At 40.8% G+C, this 20,783-nt stretch overlaps 1 long non-coding RNA gene across 1 annotated transcript; it reads right to left on the bottom strand.

Annotated features, from left to right (window-relative positions):
- Positions 1–7,477: 7,477 nt before the first annotated feature.
- LOC123021157 lies at positions 7,478–20,195 on the bottom strand. Its single transcript, XR_006414266.1, has 3 exons — positions 20,133–20,195; positions 8,949–8,983; positions 7,478–7,491 (listed from the first exon to the last, which is right to left on the bottom strand). It is a non-coding gene; the product is annotated as an uncharacterized LOC123021157 (long non-coding RNA).
- Positions 20,196–20,783: the final 588 nt, after the last annotated feature.

Below are 20,783 nucleotides of genomic sequence, written 5' to 3'. Positions count from 1 at the left end.
CACTATCTGTTTATCATTTGGTTGATACCGTGGTCATAGACCGCTTCTGATGGCATCTCAGCCTTTTATTTCTGCCATCCCAATGGGACAGAGAACAGAGGGCTGGAAAGGCATGAGTGTTCCAACACCTGCTATGGCCTGGCCTGGCCTGGCTCAAGGCAGTGCCTGTGTTGCTGCTGCGAACAGATGTGAAGCTGTCAGCTGTTCACATATCTTGCCATACTTATCCACTGCATGGATCCTCCAGCATGGAACTGCCGCACAGACCGTTTGGTAATAGGTGGGAAAGCACACTGGCATAACATGAATGCACAGCCAACTCAAGAAGAAGCAAGAGTGCAGAAACAACGCTACTCTGATTTCGGCCAATTTCTGAATTACATCATGGTGGCAGACACCAGGCAGAAAACCATTTTGGTTTGCTTTTTGAGAGTCAATCTATAGCTTTGACGCTGAACAAAAGGCACATATATATGATGGCAAGCATGTAATGCATAGTACATGTACAGAATATGATTTAGCAGCACACTAAAATGCAGGACAAACTTAATGGCAAGTTGGATAGAAAAAAGAATAATTTATGCCACTTTTAACCACATATCTATGATGTGTGGTAAATTTTTCCATCACACTTTTAAGATAACTTGGTCAACTGAATGGGCTTATATTAGGGATGTGCACTGATCACATGATTTGTTTTCAAGCTGAATCAGCACTTCAAAAACCTGCTTTGGCTTGGACTGTTCAGAAGTCACCATTTTTAACTTGGAGTCACATCAAATCTCATTTCAGAACTCCAGTCCTTATGCCTTCATTGACTATAATTGAAAATCAATAAACTGGATGAAATTTGCAGTCACTGCAGTAATTTATATACCTATGATAGGTATTGGGTAAATAGATGCAAGGGGTTTTGTGCAATGCATGAACAATAATTTGTGCAATAATATTAAAGCAAACTGCCCATCATTTTTCAAGGTCTTGGGACAATTGGATGCCATTTGCAGGGGCAATTGTCCCTTCAGATGGGGAAAGTTTCAGATGGTTCAGGAAGCTTTGTGCAAAAGAAGCCTTCAAAGTTTGGGGTTTTCAAAAAGAAGGACGTGTTTATACTTCATTCTCTGTGGGCAATTGTTATGGAAAAGACAAGCAGCACAGAGATGGTTTAGCTTAGCTAAAACCCAAACATTGAACGAATAATGACCAATGTTAGTCCGCTTGCTTATTTTCTGCTAAATTGGCACTAAAGCCACAGAAAGTGAAATATAATGGGGTGGTGATCGATACGGAGCATACAGAACATCTAATATTGAACATCTAATATTTTCCATGCATGAACCCATTGCTCAACCCTTCCAAGTCCCACTGACTCCACAGGAAAAAATCCTCATCTTTTAACATTCCTGGGAGAGAGGGCTAGTACTGGATCAGTCCTGTGATATTACTTCAACCTCCTCCCTCCAAGCACTGGGTCTGGAGAGCTCTGGTACAACCATATGAAAGTCCCTGCTAGATCTGCCACTCACAAGACTCTTCCCCCACCCACACCCCAGCTGGATGCTTTCCTTATATGGACATGTTGAGGGGAAAGGTATCAATGTCCAAAGATGCAAAGTTTGCATCTCTGTGTCTCTCCCTGTTCCAAATCTTCAGAAGTGTTCAGATTCAGTCATCTCTAGATGGGCCCCACTTTGATTCAGGCTTCTCTCATATACAACCAAATCAGCCTGATGTGATTCTGGATTTGGGACTCAGCTGGATCTGATGCACACCCCTAGTACAGATTCATGACCACAAAGTTTGGGCTGCATTTTCCTGAAACCTCATGCAGAGCTTCCATTAGCAGCTAACCAAAATCTCATATATGTAGGAGCTGATTCCAATATTTTTTCCACCTATGAATACATATGGAAGCTGTTATGCCAGAAAGAAAAGCTGGTGTGGAGTTTTAATTCCATTGTAATGTTTTCCCACTTGCATCCTTCTGTATGTTTTTCTCAGATGTGGCAGGGATGCATTACATTGGAATTAACAGTAATTTAAGGATTTCTTGTGGGGCTGTGAAATGGAAGTCTGAACTACACACAAGCATCCAATTAATTCTGATTGTCAGGTCTCTTGTACCATAAGTAATTCAAGTGAAGTTAAAAGAAAATCAACCACTGAGTGAACATGTCAATTTGAGATATATCTGTAGCTTTACAGTTTTCAGAAATTTTTAGCTGCTTCCTAAGGATCAGCATCCTTTCATATTCAATTAGTAGTGATAGAATTCTTGCCATACCTTCCCTTCCACAGCCATAAATAATGCAATGCTTTATTACCTCTTCCTCTGAAATTCTCAGATTTGAGAAGCCTCAACACCTACCTTCCTCTTGAACTTCTTCCATGGGGAAGTATAAAAATAGAAGGCAGCAGCAAAAGAAAAGAAAACAACATGAATCCAGGAGCAGATTGTCATGTTGTCTGAACCCTGCAGCATGGTTTGTCTCAAACATTGAAATTTGAAGATAAAATGACCAGTAAATAAATATGTAATTTCCCAAAGTGAAATGCTAATATGGAAGCAGGCCTAATCTTAAAGTATCAACATTTTAAAAATGCAGCCAGTGGCTATTATTTAATAATAACATGTGTTAGAACAAAAATATTTTACACCCAAACATGAACTTTAAATAAATAACAATGGATTTTTCCCCTTCCACACTGATGCACTTGGTTCAAAGCTTTTGGATTTAATATTTTCTTTTCTTTTTCCTTTTCTTCTGGCACCTCAGGATTCCTTTGAAGAAACAAAACACTCTTCTAAAAAGGAAGAGAGACATAAATCCAAAGGTAGTATCACATACCTTCTTCTTGTTCTTCTTCTGAAAGGTGACACCATGGGAATAAGAGACAAAGACAAACAAGATAATAACATTAGAATGGTGGTCAGGAACTTAAAAATTCTTTTGTGAACTAAGGATAGAAAAGTAAGCGTTTGGGGGAAAAGAATGTACAGAACAGGAACTAAATATTTTAGATATCAGGCAAAGAGTGATATCCAGAAATCAGAAAGACATAAAAGCAAACACTTCACAGAAAGCCACATGCAGATTAAAAAATATAGAAAGACCTAGCCTAGTAATTTCACATTAAAATCAGTGTTTCCATACAATAAAAAGAAAGGGGGTTAGATAAGAGAGGAGAACAAGGGAAAGGAAATTCCCTTGTTGGGAGAAGTTGCCTGTATTATGTTAGCACCTTTGACTATCTCTTTGTAAATTTGACAAGTGGCTGAAGATGGAGTTTGAAAAGCACTTTCACTCTCAAAAGCCCTGACAACTATGAAATGTTATATATTTCTGGACTGCTTTTCAATTATGATGCTAGCTTTAAAGCTGTAGGCAGAACAGGGAGCTACACTGGGCCAGAACAATGTAATACCAAGAAGGAAATAATATTCAGCATTTAGCATTAAGATTTTGACATTATGATGCTTCTCTATTGAAACTGGTTGCCTATATTCCCTAGCAACATTGGTGCTGGGGTTCTTTTGTTCCTTCAGTAGCCATGAGAGCCTTGCATTTTAATCACCAGGCATTCCCATTGCAGTATTAGCCCTCCCCCTCTATGACTACTAGTGTGTTAGGCCCCCACACTGGTTAACTGGAAACCAGTAACAGAATGCATTCCACCTCCTGGAGCCCCCTAGGGACCCTGCTGGTGCAGTTTTGGGGTAACACATGGAGGACTGGAGGCAGGAGAATAGCAACAGGAAGACCCACTGCACCTCTGGAAGTTGTGTTGTGTATAGATGATGCTCACATGACCATTGGGTCCAACCTAATAGCATTAACAACTGGGCTAAAAGAACAACATGCTCCTTACATAGCCTCTGGAGACTGCATGCCTTGGCAAGCTAAACTTATTTGTTTCTGCAACCTGCAGATCAAGGGAGGGTAATCCAGCCTACATCTGACTGATAGCCAAAACCAGCAGGGAAAGACTTGATTGCCATGGTAGACTGGATGAAGGTGGTCATCCACTGTGAAGGATGAAATCTGTAATAATCAGACATGATGTCTGCAGCACTCACATTCTATATAATTGAAATGAGAAACAAACAGTCCTCCAAATGGATTCCTTTCTTTCCCATTATAATCAGAGGGCAACATTTTATTGACTAGCAGCAGACTGGAAGTAAGCTCTGCCCTTTAAAACATCTGAGGATTTTCTCACTTGGCATTCAGCAAAACAAAACTTGAAAGAAATTAACTTCATTTTATTGTATATTAGAAAAACACACTGGCACTTCCATATCAGAATCCCAGAAGCTAACAAACAAGATAATGTTTGGTCTCATTGAACATACTAATGCTATCTATTTTCCTTAATCACATGCACAATTCTACAAACAATAATCTCAGGTTTGATTAGCCTTTGTAGGAAGAAATTTTCTAAACTCCATCTTCTAAACACTCCTGTATGCTTATACAGTAACTTGTCAAATCATTTGTTAAAGATGATAAACATTTCCCAAATGCATATTAGCAGCAACTACATTTAACTTATTGTGCAGATAGTAGCTTATTTTGGACTAGAATATTATAATAGGAGTTTCTGCCACCAAAAATTTGACTCTAATGTAATTATAATGGCTAGCAAGTGAATTTCGCTGGATGAGCAATGAAATAATCAGATAATTACTTGGTCATATAGTTAGCTGAAATATGCATTTAATCTGTTACAAGTCAGGATCTAAATTTTGGTTTTGTGGATTGCCTGGTTTAGATCTGTGCTAGTTATTCATCAAGCATTTCATATCATCTTTAGCAGACAAGATCAAAGAGATGGGTAAATGACAGGCAGTGAAAGAGTTGAAGATCAAGTGGACTTCAGAGAAAGAAGGGGAACATTTCAAGTGGATTTTGGTTACCTTCTTCTTCATATTCCTCTGCATCCAGATAAAAAAAATGAGAAAAGCAGCAGAATCAACAAAATGCTTAGCAGTTGCAACATAAGGAGCACAGGGACTGACATGAAATGTAAGACTGAGTCAACAAACATCCTTTCTTTATACAATGCAAAAAACAAAAGCAGACTCCCATGGTCTTCTGAGAAATCTTAATTCAAAGCAGTATCTGAAGACAATCAAGTGATGGTAGAAATGAGAGTTTGTAACTGTGTTTGCATCAGTTATTTCGGGAATTCCAATGCAGGTCTAAAAGATCCTGATTTAAGAATAAGCCAGAAAGTCCACTGAAATAGGTAGAGTTGAAATTCTGTAAAATGAGAAAAAAAACTCTCCACAGAAGGTTCTCTGTCTAGCAATTCTGATATCATGTCATTTGCTATTGAGCAGTTAGTCCCCAGGGATCTTTGGGAGATCACTGCCTGTTCTACTTTGTGCTGATAACCTTTCCTATGGCACAGTGGTGGCTTTGGAATCCCCTAATTTAAGCCTTGAATATAAAAAACAGCAAATAAGTAAGTGCTGAAGAGAACTATCTTTCAATTGGAGGTTGAACTCCAGTCCTAATAGTTCTCTGATAATTCATTGTGGGGTGGGGGCTGGGGACCATCAATCAAAATATTGGTAAATGCCCAGGTAGTTAATAAAATGAAAATGTGTTTCCTCCATAAAACATGTTTGCCTCATGAATGCATAACTTGGGGTTATGCAGATCTGTCTAAGATTTTTCTGTGGAACTGTGCTATGGGCAGGGCAGGGCAGGGGGTGGTTGCAAAAGGTCTCCACCAGCATGAGCAGAGGTCCCCATCCAACTGGAGTTGTGCACACTAGGGAAATATAAAGGCCAACCTGCAGCTGAAAGATCAGCATAATGTGTACCTCAGCTCTAATATACAGTTCTGCAGGAGTTGTATCTAGTCAGGGAGATGGCTTCCAATTTAATTTTATTATTAATGTGCAGGATGGGTCTGTTTTAGAGAAATCAGGCCCAATCTCCTCCTTACATTCTGAAGTGACAGTCAGCTCAACTCCTAATACCAAGGTACACTAGAGTGACATCCTGGAGATTTAGTTCTCAGTAAACATGCTCTGGAGGAGATTTCTGGAAGGAATGAGATGGGAAAGTTTGAGTCCTGAGCTAGAGGAGTACAGGCTGCAATCTTCTATTACATGACCTATCCAGAATTTTAAGTATGGAAGGTCCTGCCTCAGTGCATAAATGTGTGCTATGCGGTCTTCCATTCCATTCCATCCCAGTTTTACAGGTCTGTGATTCAGCTTCATCATAAATGGCATCAGCTTGAGGATAGGACTTGTTAAAAGTTTATGCCCTCTGAAGATAGTCTGAAGAGAAGAGATGAAAGATTCACACAAGCAGACACCCACTGCTGACCATTTACTTTCACATGTGGTTACAATGCAACAAAGTCTGTGCCAATGACATACACTGCGAATATGAATGAATACAGAGCAAGGAACATGGAATGCACAGCTTCATCTGTTTCGGAGGCTGCCAATCTGTCTATCGTGGAGCCATCGTCTTGAACACTGGAGAAGGACACTGGACACTCTGCTACCTACTCGCTGTCCCCCAATCTTCTATAATAGGCATAATATAAAGCATACCTTAAGAGGGCAAGGCATTTCAAAATGTGAAGGGTGGAAAGAGTGGGCATCTTGTGACATATTTTAAGTGTCTCTTGTGTAAAATGTGCCACCAACAGGTGGCAGCGATTCTACAGCAACAAAGGAAAAAAAGCATTTGCTGGGAAGATGGGACATAATTTGGGTAAACTATAAACCTTGTCGAGTAAGCCAAGGAACCCAGCTATGTGAAACAGGGCATCGTTATAAAGGCAAGGTCAACACAAGTCAAATGTTATGTGCCTACAAAAATAACTGTAAAAGACTGCGGGGCAAGTCTGATCCTCTGCTGTTCCTGATTAACATGCAATCAAGATTAGGACTCCTGGGTCTTGAGGAACCCACGATTAAGGAAACAAGATCAAGGGAGGCACACTAGCACCATTTAAGGTGGCTTTGCAGGCCGGCAGTGCAAAATAGGGCTGCAGCCATCCTAAAATCCACGTGGACTAGACTCACTAATGTTTCTAATGCCATGAAAGCAGCATCGTGCCAGCTGGAGTACTTCTGCTTGCTTTTGCAGGCAACTGGAGGGAGCTGTCCAGTCCTGCCTTGTGTGCCTCATACAGGATGCTACAGGCACAACTGTGGCACAAGGCACAGCGCCTAAATGACAAGGCAGGGCTGGGTTGCCCATGGGCTGCATGCACTGGATGCTTGCTAATTCTGAGCAGCTGCTTACAGACATTTCCTCAAACTCAGGATCACAAAGTAAGTTAAGCAAGATATTCATGAAGAATCAGCTCAAGATCTGACCTTTCAATGTATTTTTGTTGAGTGTTTATACAGTTCCAGTTAATGTGCATCAAAAGGCTACCTGGAAAAATTAGGCATTTTACAGCATGTGTACATATAATTAAGAAGGCTGTTCATACTCACCCTCTACTTGCTCCCTGTTATCGAAAGGAAAAGAAAGGAAAGGAAAAGAAAAGACACACAAGATAAGACCATGTTCCAATTAGGTAACAGTACAATCTTATTCATGTTTACTTGAGACCTGTCTTGAGCCATCTTGAGACCCATTTTGGGTAACAATGGGGTTAAAATGTTTTAAATAAATAAACATTTGGAAATAAGTCCCACTTTGTTCAATTGTGCCTACTGCCAGCTTCCTCTTACATTTTAGGGATTACACGATTGTCTTGCAGTTTATAAATCTAATCCACATAGTCTGCCTTATTTGAATGAATATCCTTCAGCTCTTAGTTGTTGTCAGACTAAAGAACAGAAGCACCTCACAAGGCAGCAGATCTGAATGCTGCTCCTCAAGCTGGAAACCGCATTCCCTCTCTCTCTCATTGAGTTAAGACGCCACCAAGGCTTCCCACTTCCCTGCAACCCCCACCTGTTCAGCTTCCTCCACAAACCATTCTACCTTCACCTCACTGCAGATGACCCTCCTCCTCTAATCTATCTCAATAGGAAGATAAATCTCTCATCTTCCTTTGCTTTGTGTTTTTACCAGAGTAAAATTTAACTCTGGGGGAGACACAGACACATTTCTATGGCTCTGTTCACACGGAGATGATAAACTTGTGCCTCACCTTGCAGCATTTCAGATTGTAAATAGAGACTCACAAGATTAAATGCACCTCAGTGCAATCCACCACCACCCTCACTGCACCCTCCACACAGAAAAACAATCAGGAAAATAGCTGCTCAAAGCCTTCTCCCTGGCATCTATTTTCATACATGGGGAAATGAGGAGCAAATGAGGAAGAAACAGTCATTTACGTGCGTTCCCACTTATACCCTGGAGTGCTACAGTCCAAGCACAAGTTTGCAATTCAAGAGAAAACCCTAAACAGGTATGTAGAGGTAGACATAGAGGAAAGGTTTATAAGCAGAGACAACTTTTCCGATTATAGTATGATATGAAATAACTCTGTGCAAGAACCCCATATCTTTTTATACACTTTTAAAGGCCCAGGGACTTGCTTTTGTTCTGTTTCCAGATAGTTCAACTAACCTTCACATTTTCTGCACTTAAATCCAAAACGCACCACTAAGAAGTCATATTCTACAAATGCATCAATAGCAAATGTAAACAGTACTGTCAAGCCACAACACTCCGGCCAGTACTGCATTTGACAGAAACAGAAGCACCGCTGTGACACTGATTTTGGATATTTGGATTTTGTGTCCCTCAGTCATGCGAACCCATTAAATTGAAAGATGTATTTCTTCATTTGGAATAGGAATTTGTTCTTTGTGCCTGTGCAAAGTGGTAATTTGATTCTATGAAGGAGCCCAGCAATAAATAAATAAATAAATAAATAAATAAATAAATAAATAAATAAATAAAATGGCCCTTTAAAACTAATGATCATGCAGATTTATTTCTACTTACACTTCTTCGGTGTCAGACATGTTGGCAGGAGGTTTCTAAGGAAAAAAAATAAACAAGTGTCACACATGCTTATGAATTATTATCTGATCCTTCTGTAGATGCTCAAAAACTCATAACATTTAGTTGTAGAATAATGTAAATTTAACTTGATATAAAGGAACTTTCTTGGCAGTATAGTTCAGGAACTTAAACTTTTCCACAAAATTAATCGTCTCTCAAAGGATTGTGCTAGCCAATCACTCATCAGAGCAGAACTCAACTCCTTTCCCCCTTATACTACTTTATATTCTTCACTCCTATTTGAGATGAGATCTATTTATTACATTTCACCATCAAAGACGGTGGCCTTCAAGCCCACCAAGTACACACAGCATCAGCCCTAATGGAACAAAATCAGGCCCATACTGTGCCATGTATGTAAATAAACATCTTAAGACATATCAAGGTGGTATCTGGTAATGAGTAATTTGCCCCGAGTTTAGGAGTTGGCAACCTGGGGCCCTCCAAATGTTTTGACTTATAAATCCCATTAACCCTAGCCAGCACAGAAAAGGATGAAGGCTGATGGGAACTGTAGGCCAGGATATTGTCCTAGACCTTCAAAGCTATCATGCCAGCTCTGGCAACAGCACAACTATCACCCTCTTTCTATGTTCATATTCTTATATATTATTAATAAAAGCAATAAATTATGTACTTTTTAATGGGCAGAGTGCTACTGTTCTTTCCCATTTTCCTTCAGAATAACTCATGGAAGGAGCCTTGCAGATAGGGGAGCTAAGTCTGGGAGTGGAGTTGATCTGGGATTTCTTTTATTGATGCCCAAATTAACACTCTGCACATTAGGCCTCACTGACCCACCTCGTATAGTGAACTCTTATGGTGTATTGTGCATGTGCACACACATACGCACGTGCAGTTGCTAAGGTTACCAGGCTTGTATTCATACCGGAGACAAACAGGGCAAGATCAGCTGCACTTACAAGAAGTGGATGGAAAAATGCCAGAATTCAGAGGATTATCTATGTAATGTTATCTGGCTTGTATTTATGACGGCCAGCTTTTATACCACAGGGGAAGCTCCAGAAAAAGCTGGGATCGTGAGGGATTGATGTTCTCACTTTAAAGCATATGGCCTTCTCAATCCCATGCAGCAGCAAATACCCTGCTCTGCTAGAGACAGTGCAGGGATGCACCAACTCTGCTCAGACAGCTAAGCACCATGGACCCCATTCTTGCCTTTCCCCACAAAGCAGAAGTTACTGCATACATTGAGCAATGCAGGTCATTGAATCGCCCAAACAGTGGAACAGCAACCTCAGATGTGGCCTGAAACAGCAGTGGACTGACCCCACTTGGTGACAATTGCTAATGCCTTTGCAGAGCTATTTTTAAAGCGTCAGAAGCCCTTAAGGAGGTCAGGGATAAAGCTCTGCAGGAGGGATTTCATCCCGTGTCCACCTTGAACCACAAAGGATGGAACTTTAATTAGCAAACAGAGCTCCTCCCCAGGAAACCCAACCCTTTCCTTGACTTCATTACTCAGCTGATACATGAGAAGGAAGGGGTCTTGAAGGAACAGGCAGATGGATGTGTGTCCTAAAGGAACATCTGCGGCTCTCAAGGTTTCTATTTCAGAAGGGTCTAATAATCCTGGAGGCAACAGTCCTGCCATATAAGGGCTCTTACCCGGCTCCCAGTATCAACACTTTGTGAGACAGTGTAAACACCCAAAAGGGTGCGTTGTTGCACAGCCGCCTACACCATGTCAGGAGGCCCCAAGTGTTCCAGTCGTAAACTGCGAACCACCAGCAGGAAAATGATATATATAGAGAGAAAATTACAGGGAGGACTGGTAAGGCACTCCAGAATAAAAAGCACAGAAAGTCCATCAAGGCTCTTTCCCATCAAACTATCCAAAAGTGGTTTCTGTGGGACTTCTGGCCAATCCTTCAGTGTAGGATCCCCCAACCTGTTGCTTCTCAGATGTGTTAGCTGCAATGCATCTGGCTGACACCAGGTTGGAGAAGGCTGTTCAGGCAGTTCTCATACTTAACAACTTTCCTTGGAAATAAGGAACAAAAAAGTTATTTCTTCACTGAGTAAGTCCAAGGAAACCACAGGGCCAGTTTAACTGCATGAAGCCATCGGGTGGTTGCTGCTAAGTGCTGTTCAACAGATGAAATTGGCCAAAGATGATGGTTCCTCTTCTGACTTTGTTGAACAGTTGAATGAGTATTTCTGTGTATGTTGGAAGTTACTACATCCCTCTGAGTTCCTAATGCTAATACAGAGGGATTGATAGTTTAAAGACTAACTTGTCATTATGATGACAAGTTGCAGAATGCATTTTAACAGGAAAGATATGCAGACATTTTTACAGATCTGATATAAGCCTCTTAAAGATACATCTGTTTTAAGTGAATAAATACAATAGTTCAAGAAGGAGTTGCCCTTTAGTTTACTCTTCCTCCCTTCTCCGGGAACCCTCCATGAAAGAAATTAGGAGAGTAAGTACCCGGAGGAGGGCTTTCTCTGCGGTGGCGCCCAACCTATGGAATTCACTCCCCAAAGAGGTCCGCCTGGCACCGTCGTTACTGGTTTTTCGGCACCAGGTAAAGACCTTTTTATTTAAACATCATTTCAATTGTTAAAACATATGATCTGGCCTGGGAAACTTCTTCTTCCTTCTCTTTCTCCTCCTATATTTTTATTTTATACTGATAATTTTAATTTTGTATTTGTAAATCAATGTATTTTTTGTATTGTTATATTTAATGGTAATTTATTATGTACTATTGTATTTCAATGCATTTTATCATGTTGTAAGCCGCCCCGAGGTTTCGGCAAGGGGCGGCATAGAAATGTTAATAATAATAATAATAATAATAATAATAATAATATGGGCATTTCAGAGAGGTTCCCATGGTTCAGTGATTCCAAAATTATTAGTCATCAGAGCCTTGTACGTAGCCTGCCATGAATGGCTTTTCAGAACACAGCAAATAAAATGTTTCACTTCCACATTGGAAGTTGAAAAATAATAGGAGATCCTAGGCACAAAGATTCTAGCATTAAAAAGCCCCTTTAGTAAGGTTTAAGGGATTATACTTGTTAACAAAGTGGTTTTTCTGTTGGACAGTTGCCTACAGAATCCATGTGGGTGTGTATATTAGTCTTCCATCATGGTCACTTCCAAGATGTCACCAGAAATGTCAATAGCATAACTGTGTCTTAGAACAGGTGCTCTTGAGAGCTACCTTCTGGGACAGTGTGGCACTGGCTTGGAGCCACTGCTCCATGAAACTGGTGTAATGAACATATCAGGCACCCCCTTAGAAGTATTCTCATGTAATGGTTCAGGCAGACCAAGAACTCATATTCAAGGGTTTGGTATCGGTTGAGTGTGGATTGCTATTCAACTGTGTGCTGTTTTCAAAACACAGGTTATTGTGCTGTTTGAATCCAGATGTGCTAACAAATCATCATTTGTTAACCATAAACAACACATACTTTGCAACCCATCAACAAACCATGAATTCTCTTTATGGGTTGTTTGTGCTTAACAAACCATGGTTTGTTTGTGCAGTGAATTCAGAAAGCATAATAATCCACATTTTAAGCACAACTCATAGTTCAACCACAACCCATACATGTATAAATAAATAAATCTACAATGAACCCATACTAAGCCCTTGAATATTATCATTATTAAATTATATTACATTGATATCTGAATTTTCTTCCTTTTACAAGGCACCCAAGGTAGCTAATAAGGTCCCTCCTCTCCATGTTATCCTTATAACAACAGCCCAGTGAGGTGGGTTAGGCTGAAAGTTCGTGACCAGTTCAAAGTCACCCAGGGAGCTTTATGGCTGACTGGGGCCTAGAACCCAGAGCACTCTTAACCACCACACCACACTGGCTATTGAGTGAGCCCAGCCTTGCCACTGCAAGAGACTGAAATTAGTGGGGTTAGAGTTCAGGGTTGGCGTATTTCAGACAAAGCTTTCTACTTTTAAATTACATCGCAGTATCATGAACTGATGCAGGGACGTTTGCTTCTCTCAAGGCTGGACCAGCCCTAACCTTCTAAAACGAAGATGGTTCTGGGAGGGATCTCAACACAAACAGAAGTACTAATGAAAGACTATAAAATCACTGTGAACGCAGGTGCAAAATGATCGTTTTTAAAGCTGTATAAACAATCCCACTTCTTCCACTTTGCTGTGAAAACACTCTGTTGAAATTGTAATTAAACCGACAATTTTTCCCCACATGTCAATGGGATAAAATAGGGGATATGCTATTACTTTTTCAGGGAACCTGAGGGAAATCTAACTTTTGACTTTGTCTTATTACTTTGACTTTTGTTGCCAAGGGAATTATTTCTCTACAAGGGGGCATATTTGGCTTAATGAAAGAAGTTCATGACATTTTAAGGGGTGGGGGAATTAAATGCATGACCATTATTGCCCAAACCAACAGCACCCTCTCCCTCAATATAGGCTAGGATCACTTGCTTCAATTCCAATGTGTCTCTCCACCTCAGACAATTGGGTGCTAGTGAAGTAGGCTGCTGAAGTACTGGGCAAATTGGCCTAAAATTTACTGGATAGGGGATGAAATTTGTCATTTTAATTTTTTTAAAAATATATCTTTAAGCCCTTTTCCCATCCCATAATTTCTAGGCCTATTACTTAGGTCCTTGTAACAAAAAAAAAACCCTGTGTAACAAAGTGGAATGGTAAAAGTAACATCATAGTTAACAATAAAAATCAGTACAAAATATAATGCTTCCATATAGCCTGAAGTACCTGATCCTGCCTAATCTTGGAAGCTAAGCATGATCAAGCTTGATTGAAATCTGGATGGGTGACTTAAATATTGTGAGCCACCCGGAGAGCTTTGGCTACAGGCAATATAGAAATATAATACAATAAACCCTGATAAAGCACCACTCACTCTGTGTCTCCTGATACTCCCAGGCTATTAGCGGTATTAAAACTCACTTCAATGGAAGTGATTTCCCTGTAGCAAATTTCAGCACACAAGTTGTAACACGCAACACAGTCTTGTCGACAAACGCATTGCTACAGTTTCCTAGCATGTGTTGAAGGAGCAGGTTATGTATGGCTGATAATGAATCCAGGGTCACGCATGGATTACCAGTTTTATTCCCTTTATGTATGCATTTATTTATTAGATTTATATCTTGCTTTTTCATTTAAAAATAACTCATAGAAGCTTACAGCATTCTTCTCCTGCTGCTCTCAATCTTAGCACCACAACAACAGCCCTGTGAGGTAGTTGGGCCGAGAGTCTGTGATTGGCCCCAAATCACCCAGATACCCTTTAATCAGTGCTGGCTGAAGACATACTGCTGCCTGAGAGAAAGCAGCAAAAGTCAGGGTGCATAATGACTAAACACGCTGTTACCTGCCCACCGAAGTGGTACCTTTTCATCTACTTGCATTTGCATGCTTTCGAACTGCAAGTTGGCAGGAGCTGGGATGGAGCAATGGGAACTCACCCCATTGTGCAGATTCGAACCGGTGACCTTTTGATCAACCAGCCCAGCAGCACAGCGGTTTAAACCACTGCGCCACCTGCAGTCCCATAAATTTATATATCAGTCTTTAAATGGTGGCTTTAAATTTTATATTTTCAACTTTTAATGATATTTTCATGTGTTTTTAATAAGATGGTTCTTCTTTACTATTATTTCTAATGTGCTTTGTTAACCACCCAGCAAGCTTCAGCTAGTGGGTGGTATAGAAATTAAATAAACAGATAGATATTAAATAAATTAAGTCAGGGTGCATGATACTCAAGGCTGGTCAGGTTATCTCGGCCACTGAGGCAGGACATCCCAGAAACATCTATCCCATACACAGTGGTAACAAAACAACAACAAATTAAATCACACCAAATTTGCTGCTCTTCGTGACAGAGTACACAACCTGTCTGAGGCAGCCACCTCACTCTGCCTCATGGTACAGCCAGCTCCTGTCATGGACATTTTCTCCTCCTGCAAGATGCACTCTTGCTTTTCAGCAGTTTGGAGGGGAAACAAAAGGGAAGCAAAGTGTTCATGCAGTGTAGCCCCTGCCACACCTTCAGCTGCCCCCTTGCTTTCCATTTGGCATTTGAGCAGCAACACTCAAATGCTCTTTCTTTGAGCATGAGCTCTTTGCTGCACTGGCTGACTGTCGTTTTGACACCATCTTGCTTTGTTTGAAACTGGCTCTTCTTCCCAGATAAAGCAGCATCAGAACAGAGTCGGTCCAATTTGGCTACGTCTCTGAGGGTAAAGGGAGCAAACTGAGAGTGACGGCATCTCCCTGGCATCATTTCTAGGTAGACCTGCTCTCCATTCCTTACCACTGAGTCTTTTTCAAGATGGAAAGGAAAGGCAGTCCATCTAGGCTGGAGCTGATTCCTTCAATACTAACTTCATTTATTAAAGCAGTCAATGAGGGGAAAAAAACACCCAGGAAGGATTTAAAAAAGTGAATCTGATATCTACTTCAAGAAATTGAAACTCTAATTCAAACTTAAGTGTTTGGGTATTTGAATGTGTCCTTATGCTTGACAAATTCTCTGCAAATAGCACCTGATTTGTAATGAAGGAACAGAGGACTAAGAAATTAAACTATAACACCTTGTTACAACTTAAATAACAGAATACAACCAGCCATATCCAAATGGCCTGAAGGAAATTCAGATGCTATGAATCATCACAGTCTCAGGTAAACCCAGTTTGCAACATTTGGTGGCCCTGACAGGGAAGGAATACTATGCACATCAAAGATTTATAAGATCCAGGTATGGATCAAAAATTATAGCAGCAGGGTAGAAATTGATGCTCATTCACATTGTAGAAATGAGCGTCATCAAGCCATTTCCAACCTGTTCTATTAAGGGCTCTCCTATTGATTCTAAACTGATCTGTTTAATACCTGTAAGCTTCCTGTTTCCTCCAAGCATGTATGGCCTGAGTCCTAGTTGCTGGGAGATTATTCCCTAAACAGCATCCTGGAATGTTAAGTTTAGATGCTCCATCCTTACCAATGGCTGCTTAACCCCTCTCTTGGTTATATATGGCTTTCTGCATCAGAGGCAGCATGCCTTGATCATTAAACCATGGGAAGTACCAGGATCCGCTTTTCTCTTTACCCCAAATGTTCAGTGCTGCTATAGTTGGCAGAAGCAAAGTTGATGTACTCCACATGCATGTTCAAATGCAGTCACTTCTCTATTAACATTTCACATGTACTTCAACTGAGTTCTGGCATGGAAAGCTGGTTCTAAGGGCAGGTCTACCCCATAAATATAATCAGTGTCCAAACCTGTTTAGCAATCACACTTACTAACCAAGGAATAATGGGCATTACACTTTCTTGAAAAAGTTAGAAATGCTTAATTTAAAGCAATGCTCATATCAAATGCAGAAGCACTCCAAGCAGTTGGTTGAAGTGGCACTTCCTTGGGTGCCAAGGAAACAGAGGCAGTATACAATCTCAAAGTTTCCGTCCCAGTGTTCCCTGGATGCAGTATTTAGATCAACTGTAACCATAAGTTATCTGAGAATTGCACTCCAGTACATTGTGTGCCCTGTGGGATTACGCGGCCTACTCCCACCTCTCGGGGCTCTTTGGTGGAAGCATTTTCAATGACTACCGAAGAATCTTGGTTCTTCCCTTGGGAGGGTCTTGGCTGCATTAAATTCTGCTTCTGTCTTGTCCTGACATATCATCTTTGGACACTGAGAGGCATGGTAATACATTCCATGGTTTATCAGATGTTTCGGTTTGCTGATTTTCAGCAAACAATAAAAGACCCAAGATGAACACAAATGAAGTATGGAAGACCCAGGAGTGCCCCCCCCTTTTGTTTCATTTTGTTTTTACTGACAGAAAAAGAAAACTAGCACATGAACCCATTCTGTAATCATTATCAGAAAGCTGCACATTATATGTAGTTCAAAGGAGCTTCCAGAAAACTCAGAAACCCGAAACCCTTTTTATTTTCCCATTATTTTAATGTTTAATCAGTTTTAAGGTGGTTTTATTTATTGGAAATTGGATGCTGTGCTCTATTTTATCTTATATCATCTTGCTTTAATTGTAAAACCATCCTGAGATGCTTGTAGTGGACGTTATATGAAAGCTTTTAATAAACAAACAAGCAAGGTTAATAAATCCTATATGAAGGGCAGACATTATAAATGGACATTTGATACTGAAAGTAGTATCAAATGGACATTTGATACTGAAAGTTTGATACTGAAAGTAGTACATTTGATACTGAAAGTTTGATACTTCAAACTGAAGTAGACGAAGTGGATCATGAGTCTGTGACATAAATCTTCTGCACCATCTCTGCTTCCTGCTCTGAACCATACATTTCTTTTGGCCTAAATCTATTCCAATTCTTGGCTTAAAAAGCACAGTCCCCATCTCCTCAGGAGCTTCTTAACAGCTGAGAATGTTCCCATCTTCCCCTTGATAGATTGAATTTACTCCCTTATACCTCAGAGGCCATTTATGAAAATAGCCTTGCCACCATCAATCATTCTGTCTCCCTGGCCATACAAGGGAAGTGAGGTGGCAAGATGATGAGGAGGGGAAAGAAAGAAAATGGGCAAATGCTCAAGAGCAGACCTGGCAGGTATAGCACAAGGTCTGAGCGGGGAAGAGGAAGCAAGTGACACCTAGAATATTTATCTGTCATCTGGCAGATAAATCTTGACCCCTGCCAGGTTATCAACTCAGTCTGACATGCCTAATAACTTCTAGTATATTTTTCTTTGCACTCCTTCCATTTACTTTCTGCATCTCATAGAAATTCTTCCTAACTTGCAACATGATCCCACGATCAGGACCAAGAAACCAACAGCCGGAGTTTTAAAAAAAGAAAAAGAAAGAAAGTTCAAGTTGTTCGTTCTTAATCCCATCCATTTGTGCTTGTGGTCTCTTGTCAGGCTCTGCTTGTTTCCAAAGCACAGAGTTCGCTAAGTATAAGAAAGATTCAGAATGAAACCTGGCCTGACGTTCCTGATCCTCTTTCATGCAGCTGCACCCTCTGCTGGAATGTTTTGTGAGATTTCTGCTATCTTTCTGGCAATAGAAAGACTCTAAAGGGGTTGCAGATGGTATTAAAATTTGCTGTCCATGCAAATAAATGTATGTATCAGTAAACTATGCTGTCGATTGGTGGCTACAAGGCAAAGGCAGCATAACTCATACTGCTATAGAACACCATAAGAATGCGATATCTCAATTTTTAAACTTCTCTGGTTTTCCCTTTAAAATGAGATTTGTTTAGAATTACAGGTTTAGAATGGAGGTACTTCCAGGTGGAGGAAGTATCATAAGAAAAAGATAGAAGCCACAGTGGGAAAACACAGGAGGGTTCCAAGTGGATGGTGACAACATCTGGACCTCCCACAAGATTCCATGAATGAGACAGATGATTGCCTCCCCCTGGACAGAAAGATGACCCCGTCCCATCTCCATTAGGGAAGCAGATTCCCTTACTCACAAAAGCACTCCCATGGTAGATTAGTTAATGCTCTAATTTAAGGCTAGCTGTACCTGTCAGACTAATAGCATGCTTAATCATACACACGATGCCTGCAAGTGAGCTGTGCTGTAAGTGACGATAATAGAAGGTACTGCCAGATCTTGAGGGTTGCCAGCCTCAGCTTGATCTTTGACCCTTCAGAATGAGGTAGGGTGAGGTTCATTGTGAGAGGCAAGCTGGAATTTTCATACCATCACATTTTATTGGCCAAAAAATAAAGAAGCGAAACACCCTAGTCTGACTGAGGTGGTGCAGGCATCATGGCTGCCACATGGTGGCAGTCCTCCAGTGAGGATTTCCTCCACCACCCCACAAACAGCCAAAAAAGGCCTGTAGTGGTGTGCAGAAAGCGATCCAGTCTGTATTGTGAGCTGACTTGCCACAGGGAGGCAGCTGCCACACAGAGCTGAAGCAACTTGTGCATGGACACGACAACGTATGCCCTAAGACTTAGTCCTGTGCCATGCCCCCAGTTGTATTCAACCCACATTATAACTGCAGGGAAGCAAAGTCCTGGGTCAGTTTTCCTTCCTGTTTAGAAGCATCAAGGGTCTTTCCACATAAGATGAAGACATAGAACACTATGCCAGTTATTGGGATAATATGAGCCAGAATTACCACAGTGGCTACAAAATTCAAAAACAGCCCAACAGACTCATCCTTGCTCAAGAAACATGCCATTAAGAAAAAGTGTTAAAAAGAGGCTGCCATATCTTGATGCCTGACCATTTTTCGCACTCAGGCCTTTTCATGCCCACCAAAAACCTATTGATTTCCAAGAGGACAACTGCATATTAGTCAGTTTAAAAATTTCCAGTGTAGAAATGTAATCATTATATCAAGTTTTTTAAAAATGTAATTAAAAAATCATTATTACTCACTATAATTTTATTCCCCAATTAAGCTCAGCTCCCCAGATTGTCATACTGATTTTTGAGTCAACAACCCCAGTTCAAAATCATGCCACCATAGCTCTTTCTTTGTGTTACATTAGGTCAAAGTCAATGCGACTTAAGTAACTTAAGTTTACACTGATTTACTAAAAACTACACACATTAACCACACAAAGATATGCAAACACTTCACTTGACACCTTTCTGACAGCTAGCTTCACTGTCTATCAATGCCCCACTTCACATAAAAGGATTGCATTTATATATTTTTGCCATTCCTTTCAAACTGAATTCAAGTTGCAAGAAAATCTCTGTTTGGAGCAATATTTTCAGCTGAAATGATTACAGCTATTGAAGATTTTGAGTGTTTTGTGTATACGATTCAGACTTTTCTTGATCACTTCCAGAGCCATATATTTCTCATTCACAGGCTGTACTTTTGATGTGTTTCCCACCCCACAATTTGGTTTGATTTTTTAAATGGACCACTATCAATAATTGTCCCTGCCTTGAAGCAAGTCTCCCTTAACATAGCTAAGAAGAAGATGCACGTCCAACAGGAAAAGAATATGTGCTTACTCTAGGCCTATAACCATCTCTCCATCTCTCTTGCACTTCTTCCTAACCTTAGAATTTAAGACTAGGGTCTGTTCTTCCTTCTCTTCCCTTACAGATCTATCCCTTTCCTGAACCTCCTTCTTACCTGAGAAGGGGGAGCTGAGAGACGCGAGGAGCTTTCTGCCGAATGGGACAGGCTGCAGGGTCTGCAAACGCCACCAGGCGATTAAGTCCTCCTGTTATAGTGACATTTGATCTTCTAGAGAAGCTCATTGGCCATCAGGCTCACAACACGAAGGAGGGAAGGAGCAAGGAAAGGGAGAGAGGGATGGGAAGGGGGTGGGCAGGGATGGGAAAAGGTCATACCAAGTATAGGAGCAGCTGAAGGAACTGCACTAGGCTAAGATGGGAGGGACATGTTTGGAGAGAGGGACATGTTTGGACCCTATAGCTTAGGTTACTATATTTATAACCCGACCAGGCAAGCAAAATTTAAAGAGGGTCACTCAGCGCAAAGGAGTCGGAGGCTTGCAAGCATGCAGCGAAGAGTAGAGCCCAGTCCTGCTCATTAGTGTGTGTTATTTTAAAATACATGTTGAGAGCCAGTGCAGCGCAGTGGTAAGAGTGTTGAACCAGGTTCAAGAGTGTTGAATTCAGGAGACCAGGTTCTAGTCCTCACTCTGCTATGAAGATCACTGGCTGACTTTGGGCCAGTCACTGCTGCCTCTCAGCCTAAGAGGGTTGTGGTTATGAAGAGTGAAGGACTGTATAAACCAGTCACCTTCAATTCCTTACA

Source organism: Varanus komodoensis, unplaced genomic scaffold (genome assembly GCF_004798865.1).
Source record: "Varanus komodoensis strain SLA01 unplaced genomic scaffold, ASM479886v1 scaffold16, whole genome shotgun sequence".
NCBI classification, from domain to species: domain Eukaryota; kingdom Metazoa; phylum Chordata; class Lepidosauria; order Squamata; family Varanidae; genus Varanus; species Varanus komodoensis.
The sequence above is the reverse complement of the archived record's forward strand: the minus strand, read 5'-3'. Positions and strand labels throughout refer to the sequence as shown.